Consider the following 12,270-nt stretch of genomic DNA (forward strand, 5'->3'; position numbering starts at 1 on the left):
GTTGTGATTGCTGCTAGTCTGCTATACCAACCAATTATTAGTAACAGAAACAAACTATATAGAATCTAACCTATCTTTTGGATAGACTTTAGCTCGTTTACATAGAATTCGTAGATGATCGTGGAGTCTTAAGTTGTAGGAAACCGACCAAGCACAGTCAAATATAGCGAGAATACTTGATTAGAATTAATCAATTTCTTACGATTTGAGACCCTGCAACCGTCTACGACTTTTATATATATATATGAGCCTCTTATTTGCTAGCGATACTATTGCGATTATTTGTTACATTGACGAATTAATTTGCAATCGTAACAAATCGATTGTTTTTTTAACAAATATCACATTTGCTTTCCCTTGATTTGTTCCTATAACAAAATCTTTTCTCTCAGTGCAGGCATGATCTAATAATGAATTTTCTACTAAATAGTTTTCAATCCAAGAGCAATAAATTCATGGTGGAACCAATAGATAGCGTTTATTAGTTTAGCAGAAATGTCGCTATCTCATATTAGGCGCCTATCTCATAATAGGGGGCTTTCCTCTCTCTCTCTCTCTCTCTCTCTATATATATATATAGGATTTTAGGATTATTCGAATATTATGCAACTAATCGATGTTTCATTCTGAAAATAAGACTTATATGCAAAACTTAATAATGCCTTAATGCAGCAAATCTCCGTTTCTCCTGTATGAAACTTTATTTCACTGGTCGTTAAGTCGTCTAGAACAATCCTTCGGTTTATAACTTTAGAATCATTCTATACCGAGAAGCGAAACGTTTCCCGCTACACCTGCTAGCGCACTGTAAGCCGGCGCGAGTTGCCGCACGTGGAGTAACAATGCGGGATGCGGAAACTTTCGCGCGTAATCGTCGAATTTGCACATAAATCGGCGGAGGATGTCACGCTCGCGCGCCCCGCGCGATTTATCCCACCTATACAGGCAATTATTCACGCGCTTACACGAGGCGACGCGATGCAAGCTTTCCGGACAGAAATTAATTTCGCGATAAAAATCTGTGGGACTCGTAAAAAATTTTTACGGATTATTCCTGCCGCGGCCTCAAACCGCAAACGACGTATCTCCCGCGACAATACGATTGCAAATCGCGAGCGATCGTAAAGCTCGGCGTATATCATCGGTATTTAAACAGGGAGAGAAGCTAAAAGCCTCGGGGAAAGGGAGACAAAGTAAATCAACGCGAGATGGAGGAAAAAGAGGAGAGAAAACAATAACTGCCAATATCACCATCCGAGGACATTTACGTCCAATTATTCAATTTAATTAACCGCCGTCATTAACCATCTCGGCCTTTAGCGATTTGCGATGAACACGTAACGGCGTGGAATCTCTTCTCGCACGATCAAAGATCAGCTGCGGTCGCAACTTTCGCTTTTATGGCGAAACTTTGGATTTCGTTGGCCGCGTAGAACGTCTACGTGGTTCTCACCGTGCACAAAGTTTACGGATGCTTTAGTAAAGGTTACGTAGAATCGCATTTGGTTGTTTTTCGACAAACTTAAGATTAACTCGATTTGCGCGAATTCAAATCAGGTTTCGTAACAAAATTTAAGCCTGTATCTTAAAAAAGCATATCTATAAAAGCAAACAGAAAAGATCACGTTCAATAAAATTTTTTGAAATGATAATTGTATACATACATTAATTAATAAAGTATAATTTAACTAAGAATTCTAATCAAAAAAATTCAAGACACGACATAGAAGAAACTGTTTCATTATATTTCATATCATATATGATATACAGAATAATAAGATATAATAAATATAATAACAAGAATACTTAATTATTTGTCCCTAGGGAACTGACAAGTATTAAGAATTATATAGCATTTATGTACAAAAGTATACAGAATTTATGTGCACTGAAAGAATGACGATAACATGCACATCGTATCATAATTATTGTTATCGCGAGGCAATAGACGGAATGGGAATAAATAAACGTTTCTTATCTGCAAATTGATGCAATAGAATGCAAGATTACTGTTAATGCAATTCCGAATTAAGATTCGATTCACGTCATTAAAAATGCACGAACATTACGAGCCCCGTTAAGACGTGAAAAACAAGGAGTGAATCGTGACATTGCTCGTACTGCGATCGTTTTCGCGTCCCTTTCGCCGCGAGCAGTCCTGAAATTTTTTACACCACGCGCGCGTAAATCCCGACGAATTTAATACTCGTCTTAACGTCCGCGAGCGGTATGCAGATTTACGACGGCAATTTATTACACATTTTAAAGCCGATGACGCGGAAAACGCGAGGGGAGGGCGCATCGAAAGCAGGCGGCGAATTCGCTCTTCCACCGCGAGCGAAATCGCGAGAGATCGAAGCGGATTATCGTGTTAGATCCCGTTATCTCGATCTATAACCAGCGACACTCGATCGATTTTCGGAAGAAATCGCATCTTCGATGATTGGTGTACGAAAGAAGGAAAGAAAAAGAAGCACGACGTAAAACGGAAAGAAGAATTCGTCGTCGAAAGCGAATGAACGAGCGAACGATATCGTAGTGAATCGACCGATTCGAAATCCTGTAACCGGGCGACGGGGTAGCTCCGGCAAGACGGAGACGGCAACGGAAAGGGGAAGGACGAAGTCGCGTATTAATCGGCATAAAACGTTATTATCCGACGGCGTAATTCCGCGGTACCCGATGGTAAGCCCCGGCGAGAACCGCGGACTCGCAGTCGCCGGCATGGAAACTTCAAGTGAGAGGGTGGATTCCGTGCCCGAAGTTCGAGAGATAATGCACTCCCCCAACCCCCTTTCCTCTCTTCCTCACGACTCGCCCCGGCGATTTGCCCGCGCGCTTACCTCCTTCCGTAGCCGCGTTCTCCACCACCTAGGACCAAGAGCGAAGAATTCAATATCAAATTCTTTTAAAAAGAACCCGTGCCCATCGGGGAAGGGATGGAGAACGCCGCGAGGAGAGCAAGAAGATATTGCTGCATTCCTATGGTACATAATGAGCTGTGAAATTTCGAGAAGGTCACCGTCAGCGGTCCGCTATCGGCCGCAGGAATTATATTCCTTGAATCCCAACTTTGGGACGGACGTTGCGAGAATTTGGACCTCGAAAAAGAAATAGATGGAGAAATACTTCTTTCTGCGTGCAACTGAAAATTGAGGGATGTAATAAATTGCATCTCGATAAAAAAAATCTTCATACATACCTTAGATTTATAATTTATATCGAATATCGAGGTCTCTCACTTTTTACGAGCAAAATGCTTACGCGGAAGACGGAAATATCTAGTGACGGCGACAAGTACCGGATTTTTATATTGCTCATAACGACACCGTATAGCATCTTAACTTCGATATCTATAGCAGAAAGACAACGGAAAATAGCACTTAACATCGTTCTATGCAGAGAACGGATGAATCCTCGATTCTCGACGGGAGTAAACAGCCAAATAGCCGAGGATGAATAGTGTTTATGAACGTAGCATAAACAATCCGAGACGGTGAGATTGAGTAATGAAATCCTACGTCAAGAAATAAAAATATGCAAAACTGAACAACGCGCTGTGATTGGACGACTGTAGATGGAAACACGAAGACGATGGCTAAAACCACAACGCACGCTATGACTGTCCACTCGGATGGCCTTGAACTCCTGCCTTCTCTCCTTCTTTTTAGCGAAATTAATCGAAGACGCAGAACTGATCATAAATCATACGCGTTTTAACTCCACCCACTAGCCGTATGATCTAACACCTGGTACGTAAAGAGCTCCTCCAGCTGCCGATCGTAAACCGTCTTCCGGAACACAAACCGCTACCACTGAAATAGGCACTATCTCCCAGTGCTTACCGGTACGCCGTAAACCATTCCGTTGGTGAGCGTCTTTAAGACTTTGTGCGGCTTCTTTCCCTGTGATCTGACGCGAAAAGATACGGCATCGGATCTTGATCACGGTTTAAAACTTTTCACTACATGCGAGATTAAGCGGGCATTAAACTTCTTCCAATGGAAACATTTATGCGCGATAAATAAACGATAATGTTTAATGTCAAATGTTTAATGTTTTGTCAAATTAATTAATGTAAATGTTATATCAATGTGATACATTATCGACAGCAATGATTATTCCCTCATTAATTTTAAAGAGTTGAAAAATAATGATGCGTTAGACTTTTTTTGTTTCGTATTTTCTTTTACAAATTTCTTCATCTATAAGTACAATAAATATAAATATTTCAACAACAAATATTTCTTCCTTTTTATCCTTGGAATAACAAATTGCTCATAAATTATTATCGACGATCGACCTATGTATACACGCGTATCAGATGCAACTAGACTGTCCAATTTATTCTTACAAACGTTGTCCTATTCACATCCAAAGTCAACCGCCGGATGTACAAAAGAACACAGATAGAGTTTCTTCCACAGTACGCACGTAGATCCCGACGGTATGCATTATGCATATCGCACCGGTCGTCGTTGATTGAGATTCGTACCGAGGCTACTACCGGTTTTACTTCCGCACGAAAAATTAGTATATTTTTAACGCATCGCCAAGCAAGCCGACCGTCGTAGTCGGTGCACGCCTCGGTCCAAAAAATGAAAAGTTATGCGTTCCTGATATTTGATTTGTTTTACTTACCAATAGAGTCTCAAGATTCTTTGTGAACTATTACGAATATCGTGAGGAAAAGAGTTTCAAGGAATTTTGCCATTACCTGCAACAGAAGAAAAATTCGTGGTTAATATGTAAAACATTCAATGACAGACAGTACAAAATAAAATAATAGTTGACATAAAAGACTTTTTATTTTTTACAATATCATTAAAAGTTTTTCGACATAATTAGATGTTTCTATTTTTAACACTAACAATCTTTTGACGCGTGTTAAGCTTTCAAAACTTTTAAATGCAGTTTTAATATTAAAATGACTGACGGGACAAACTTAATATTTTAACTAGATTTGAATACTAGGAACGACAGGGAAAAAATCTCGGATATTAAAATTGATTATATCAACGTCACTTAATGTTAACTAATTTGATATTCTCTTTTTGTCTTGTGCGAGAGGTAGATAGATCTACAATCTGGAAAGGGAGAACAAATCGCTACCCCGAGTCCCGAGTTAATTAAACCAGACTGTTAGTGCAACTCAATCCCGGCATTAATGTATATAATAGCTAACAGAAACGCGTTGCATTTCGCCTGATCACCCAATCTGCTCGAGAGTTCCATCACGTTGTTTAAACGCGAACTTAATTCTAGTGAAACGATATGCGTATGGCGGGCATCTTTCATTATTTCAAGCAGACCCAGGCGGCCACTTCAATCGACTGTAATTCTTCCGCAATTATTTGTCCTATTAACACCACGTATATATACAGATTGTCAGCATACAAACCTTGTAATACGTTTTGCAATTTTTTTTATTTAAAATTGGATTAGTGCTCATGGAGGGGCGGACAGATAAAGAAAGTTGTTTTGCTTCGTAATTATTAATTTTAAATGTGTTTAATATGCGGGTAGATTTATGTAACTACAATTATGATTGCCCGTTGCGATCAGTGTCCCGCTGTTTACCAACTCTTCTCACATTCGCGTTTCCCTCAAGTTACACTTTCGTTTTGTCCGGAAACATCCCTCTTTCTCTCTCACGCCATCAGCACGACGTTTATGCGACCTTTACGCGAACTTTGCCTTCCATCTTCCCTATCTTTCTCTCCCCGTGGTTCTCTCCACCATCCCTTTCGGTTTCTCGCTTCGGCTCTTACGTTTATTTCATTCTGTGCTTCCTCCACCCTCTCGCGGCAACTCCGGAGCCACCCTCGCCGTCGACATCAACAAACATCTTGATTATACCGTGAAAGCCACCTCGACTACGAGTCCTGACTGGAAGCTGGAAGACTCGCCCATCGGAGCTGCCGAGAGGTTCCGTTCTTTCCCCTCCCCTACCGCACACTTCTCTTAACTTCGCCCTCGAGCTTTATACTCTCTTTCGTACTCCAGAGCTGCCCTTCCTTGTCGCCCGTTTCTGTCGCCCTCACCTTCGTAACTATGGAGAGCATACGAACACTGGAAGCTGCCTGGTAGTCTGGTAGTATTTGCATGCGAAATTAATGCCTTTCTATTTCGGTCCGAATTAAATGCAAGTTTGCATAAAGAAACGGCGATTTATTCGTTTATTCTTTGGGGGTGAACGGGAAAGGGGCGGAGGTGGCGGCCGAGGCGAAAAGGGGATGAATCACCGCGGCCCTCTATCCATCCGAATCGAGTCTTCCAAACCCTCTCGCAATCAGAATGAACGACACAGTCGTTCCTCTTGCCTTTCTTCCCTTCGACCGTACACTTCTCCCTTCGAGCGACGCGTCGCTCCGCTTTCTTTCCCTTGAAGAAACGGCAAGAACAAGTAAAGAAACTCGAGGGCGCGGATGTACGGCACCTGCCCGCGTTTATATCATTTTATCCTCCACCAACGGACTGGCAACGATCAAACGATGACTTCGTAAATGACGTTAGATCTCTTTTTCGTTCCGCTTCGGCTGACTCCTTGTGCCGAGATCATCCTGGTATATTATTCAAACACACGGCAGGTACATACAGAAAAGTACATACTGTATGCAAATATAATTTATTATTGCATATTACTTGTTTCAAGTTTCTCGAAAGTTTATATATATCCGTAAATCAATCATAAATTTATCAAGTATTAAATTTATTCAAAATATATTCTAAATGCTAGTAAGCTTATTATTTCAATCAAGATTATTAAAGCTAACTTAATTTGCTTATTATATAAAGTCACTTCTTCGATAAATTTTATAATTTAAATGTTTGTTTTGAGAGAGTACATAATGAGTTTTTCTAAAATTATAATGAGTATATTTGACATTATTAAAATAATATAATAAGATTATCATTTCGTTTGTTGTAAATTCAAAAGTAATGTGCGCGCAGTACATATATATATATATATATATCTCAATATATTTAAAATATATTTAAAATATATATAAAAATATAATTGCAACATCTAATTCTGACTGCAATTGGCGCTTCTCTTAATTAAAATAGTATAGATTAATTTTAGATTAACTTTCGACAAAATAATTTTTTAAACCCCAAATTTAATCTTCTCTTTCTCAAATTCTCTCGTCTATAAAATAATATTACGACTGCGACGTTGTTGAATCATGTGTTTCGTCATGTCGTTAAAGTGTCACAGCTGTACGTTTTACGAGTTTAATAAAAATTAGAATGGTATCAGCAGTAGTAGAAAAGAAAGAAGTCACGCTGATGGTGAATGGTAGTCGTTGAGCGATGCATGCGACCAGAAAACGACCTGCAAGCATACCTAAGCGCAACTACTGGCAATATATTACAAAGCTTCGTTACTTTTGTTTCGTTTTTCATCGTTAACATGGGTATATGCACATCCGTACTAACGTGTGGACGCCCATTTAGGATAATGGTATGTGCGAAAGGACAAATTTTCTCTCTTGAATCGCTACGAAAAAGAGCAAAAACTTGGTAATGAAGTGTGGAGTAATGATGCGATTTTTTGTGGCCAGAAAAATATTTATGGTGATCTTTTCGATTTGATATAAAAAAATGTCTATATAGAAATCGAAACCATTTATTATAATTATAAATGACTATACTGGTTACTATGAATATAAGATCAATATAAATTTCTATAAAATAATTACACATATGTTTAATAATTAAAATATATAATGTATACATAATTTTTTTGTAATTTAATAAGGTAATAAGATAACTGTCTTTTTATTAAAATAATTTACTTTCTAAAATTTTGGAGAATATTTCTATGATATCGAATATTATGCTGAATAATATTTATGAATTGTTGCGTAAACCAATAATATTTGATAACGCCACAAATTTTTGCACGTGTCACGATTTTATTCTGTGTTCTCGCATGTACCTGATAATCGATAATATCGACGGCAGAGAGTAGTTGAAGAGAAACGGGTGGAGGATACGAATTACCTTATAAATCGCGTTATCCGGCGTTTAGAAAGGTGAATATTTCGTAGAGCAAACACCGATAAGGGACTACCATCGTTCCTTAAATTCGTTGAAAGTACTTTCCAATGGGCGAGAAGAGCAAGTATACAATTACTTTGCTGCATGGAGAGCTTACTTTTCATTCTTAGGGACCAACCATTCGCTATTCTCGACGTGACCTATCTCTGTTCGTAATATCGTTACTCATCATCTTTAATGCACGCTTGGCACACACCATCGTACACGAAGTAACTATTCAGACAAAAGATAGTCAAAGAATGCGTCCCTCAGCAGTTAATCGCCCTCGCGAATTACATTTCATAGGTTCAAAAGAATTTTATGGTTACTCTTGCCGAGAGGGTGCCGCGGGGAACGATAACGGCGAAACTTGGAGAGGATTCTTAAGCCAACTGCATCTTATATACTTCATACGAAGGTAGCTCGTTAAGCAATTTATTTACATTAACTTCTGAGAATACTCGGAAATTTTATGGAAAATGTAGTCTTAAATAAACGTTTATCGCTTCAAAGTTTCACGACTTGGCACATCGATTTCAAATAAATAGAGAGAAAAGTTGAAAGGAATTCACTCGTCGCGAAAATGAATTTCTTATTTGCAAAATATTAACTGTTGATTTTATTTTGTCTTCTATTTTCTGCATTTTATACAAGAATGACGATATTGATCATTCTTTTGAAGTAATAAATGAAGTAAAATATCTTTTGAAGTAACAAATACTTTTCTCTTTCTCTCTCTCTCTCTCCTCTCTCTCTTTCAAATTTTTCAATAAAAATTAAAATAATTTAAAGTGAATTTCTCTCATCACTCCATGAAAATTCAATTCTGCAAAGTAGATCTCCGAAAATTCCTTGCAGTTCACTGTTCACCTATCTCTCGCACAAATATCGTTCATCGCTAAAGTGATTTAAATTTTAATAATACTCTGGGTTAGTCGATAAATCTACCGTTGACGCGACGTGTCAAATTGCAAAAATACAAGACAAACGTTCCGTCGGTGTACGTCCAGTAGCGCTCGTAACACGCGGTCGTTATCGTCGCAGTTACGCGTGCGATCTCCACGACATAACGACGGATTTTTATTACCGCACGTGCATCACCGTTATATATGTAACGTGTTGTCGCCCACGAAAATTATTACTGCAAGTTAGAATACGTAAACATTAGAGTGAGCTCCGATATGGTTTTTTCTTTTAATCAATTTTTAATTAATTTACTGCGATATTAATTGCGGACTGCGCTCGTTATCGTTGAGGGTGCTCTGAAATCGTATAGTATTGTATTATAAATTGTTACAGATATGTATATCGATAGGGGAATGTATTTTACGCGTTAATAAAAATTTAGAATGCATATATACGTTAGTTGAACGCAAAATTTCAGTGCTCGCTAAAAAATACATTTAAAAATAGTAGATCAGAATCCTTATAGGATTGAAATGATTATCATCATTTTATAGCAATAAAGCCTGTTCGTGAGTCCCAATTAAATCCAGAGATTATTATGTATATCGTATACTCTCTCCCGCCCTTTCGATCATAAGGCACTTGCATATATCTCGCTTATCTTGCTGCATCAAACTTGTGCACGCACATGCACGTGCATCGTTACAATGTTAAGCATAGAAATCCCTCGCGTGTACCGCGTGATCGGCGCGCGTGTGGAAAACACAAGCGAGAGGGTCTCGGCTTCCACGTATCCGCATTTGTAAGTTGAACAGCCGACACAGAGCGCGTGTACGTGCAGGTGCATCGCGGACGCTATTCGCGCATAGAAGCGCGGATCTATTTATGGACCTTCTACTGCCAGACTACTCCGGACTTAGTCTACAAGTTGCTTATTTAGCAAGGTTTATTTACAGACTCGGCTAATCGTTCCCTGGAATTTTATCACTGCGACTTGTTCTTGAGCCAAGTCTTGCGGAAACGGGCTTTAAACATTTATGACGCAGGTGCACCTGATGAAGAGCGTATAGAGGCGAGGGTGTATACAGTCCCGCAACTCTTGTTTAGTTTGGAAACTTGACTATAATGTCGAGGCATAACGCTCAAGGCGGGAGCACGGATAAGAATTTGCTGTTTCTACGTCACTACGTTTTACATCACGAAGACAAATTCTATATCATAAATGTACGACAAAATTTCCTTTTAGAAATTAAGGGGAAATTAATAATCTTAGTATATCGTTAAATATCATTTTGCGCACAAATTGATAACGACTTATATTTACCGACTTGATAACGTTGACTTACTTGACATACTGTCTCAACGGACTCACAGTTGATCGGTGTCTTATACCTCATTTGGTCGTGATATCCGTGTCGCCAGGATGTATGCAGGTATGCATGACGCACAGACGTATACACATCTGGCAGGTCGATATATACGCGTATGCAAACCATACGCTGTATCGATACCCATATTCTGTCAACCACACGTATGCTACCACACACGCAGCTGCAAATGCATGTCTGGTAGCGATGATCCAATAGCGTTCGCTATTCATGAGAGCCTTATTAGCGGTAACGGACGTGCGTGTACGCATTAAGACATATTTGGTGAGTCATTAGCAACGTCTGCGCGAGATCCGCGAATGGTATTGACACATGCTCCATATGGGAGTCGATACCTTCCGATGCCGAAAGAATCGAAGTTCAAGCGTCTATATTTGTGTTCAAGTGACATTTACGCGGAATATTATTTAATTAAATAGATAATGAGAAAAGCAGTCTTATTATCAGAGTTACGGAAAAATATTGGTAACAACGTTAGCGTATATATATATATATATATATAGCTTTCAAAATTTCTGCAATTTTTTGTATCTGGAAAAATACATATCGTTATAGTAAATTATAACAAGTTTAGAATTTATAATTCCTTTTATTAAACAAAACACCCTGTATTTATATACATATAAAATCCGTGCTAAGTACTCTCTAAAACTTTTAGAGTTAATCTCATTCTGAATAATGAAATTTCACTCTTAAATTAAAAGTTGAGCCACTCTTTTTCAAGACTGGCTCAATTTTCATTCTTTAGAGTGATATTCCACTCTAAAGAATTCAGAGATATATTTACATTAAAATTTCTGTGATTAGTGTCTTTAATATCCTAATAAAATCAGCGAAGTCGCTATGAGAGATAATAACCATAATGTATCAGATTATTATATCTCAAGTTTTAATATCTCTTTACGTGTATCAATATACGGGTAATTTAATTATTTAACCCGTTCCACAGGAAACGTAGGAGATTCGTATCGTATGTACGTGGTGGCCGCCTCGATATGTGTAAGATACATGTTCATGTATGCTTCTTCAGAGGTAGATGCAGAGATTCCCCACCGTATGTAACGGGCATCGTGAACGTGCCGTAAGTAGCCAGCGTTACTCTGGCGTGCACAGAACGCAGCTGCATCAATGCACGTATGCACGTAGCAATGGCGTGCTCTCTGCGTGCGGCTGGAGACCGCTATCGCGGCCGCCCATAAAGTTCGAATGGAATTGGAATACAGTGCCGACCAATGTCACTCGTGTTACCGTGGCCCGTTGCCGTGGCGCGCATACAGCTTCATTAAAGTGCCCTAACGCCGAGCCGAGTCCGCGTTTCGAGACGATATAATACTGCAATAACGCCTACGCGATGCGGAAATGTGATTTTGCAACGGCGGGAAATGCCGTCGGAGCAAGCAGTGATTCATCGAGTTCTGTTACTTGTCCTCTCGCAATCCGGCAAATTCGTCGTAAGTGACTTTAATGAAACTGATGAAACAGCACAAAATAACATAAAAATCAAGAGAATCGTGCGTTTGACGACGTACTACAAAGGATACTACAAGAACAGTATGAAAATTTATAAAAGTCTCTGAGATTTATTTCATTTCAAGCCTTATTTTTAGTATATTTGTATAAACTGAATGGTTTTTTAAAAATACTGAAAAAATAGTTCAAAAGTGTATAAATTGTTGAGTTTTAACGAAACATATATCTGTCCATCGAATGTTTATATGCATTTGGAAAATTGTGCTCTTTATTCATATTTAAAAAAATATATAACACACTTTGTAAATTTATGCGTTTTATCATATAATTTTGTATTTAATCTAAATATTTAAAAGATTATAAGAAACTCGTATCATACACACAGTATATTTGCAACAACAAAGAAATGAGCTACATGTTCAATCTATTTTTTCAACGTTTATCGTCTCCAGTCAGTTTG

At 38.6% G+C, this 12,270-nt stretch overlaps 1 protein-coding gene across 4 annotated transcripts in view; it reads right to left on the bottom strand.

The window, feature by feature from the left end:
* The window catches only part of LOC108759806 (Krueppel-like factor 6), a 344,813-nt gene that overhangs the window by 45,393 nt on the left and 287,150 nt on the right, over positions 1-12,270 (bottom strand). Inside the window, exon 1 of one of the 4 annotated variants that reach the window (XM_018505443.1) lies at positions 4,642-4,701. The exons of the other annotated variants lie outside the window; for them this stretch is intronic. The gene's annotated coding sequence lies outside the window, so the exon portion shown is untranslated. Of the gene's footprint in view, positions 1-4,641; positions 4,702-12,270 lie in introns of those variants that run through there. 4 annotated transcript variants of the gene reach the window in all.

Source organism: Trachymyrmex cornetzi, unplaced genomic scaffold, assembly GCF_001594075.2.
Source record: "Trachymyrmex cornetzi isolate Tcor2-1 unplaced genomic scaffold, Tcor1.1 scaffold205, whole genome shotgun sequence".
NCBI classification, from domain to species: domain Eukaryota; kingdom Metazoa; phylum Arthropoda; class Insecta; order Hymenoptera; family Formicidae; genus Trachymyrmex; species Trachymyrmex cornetzi.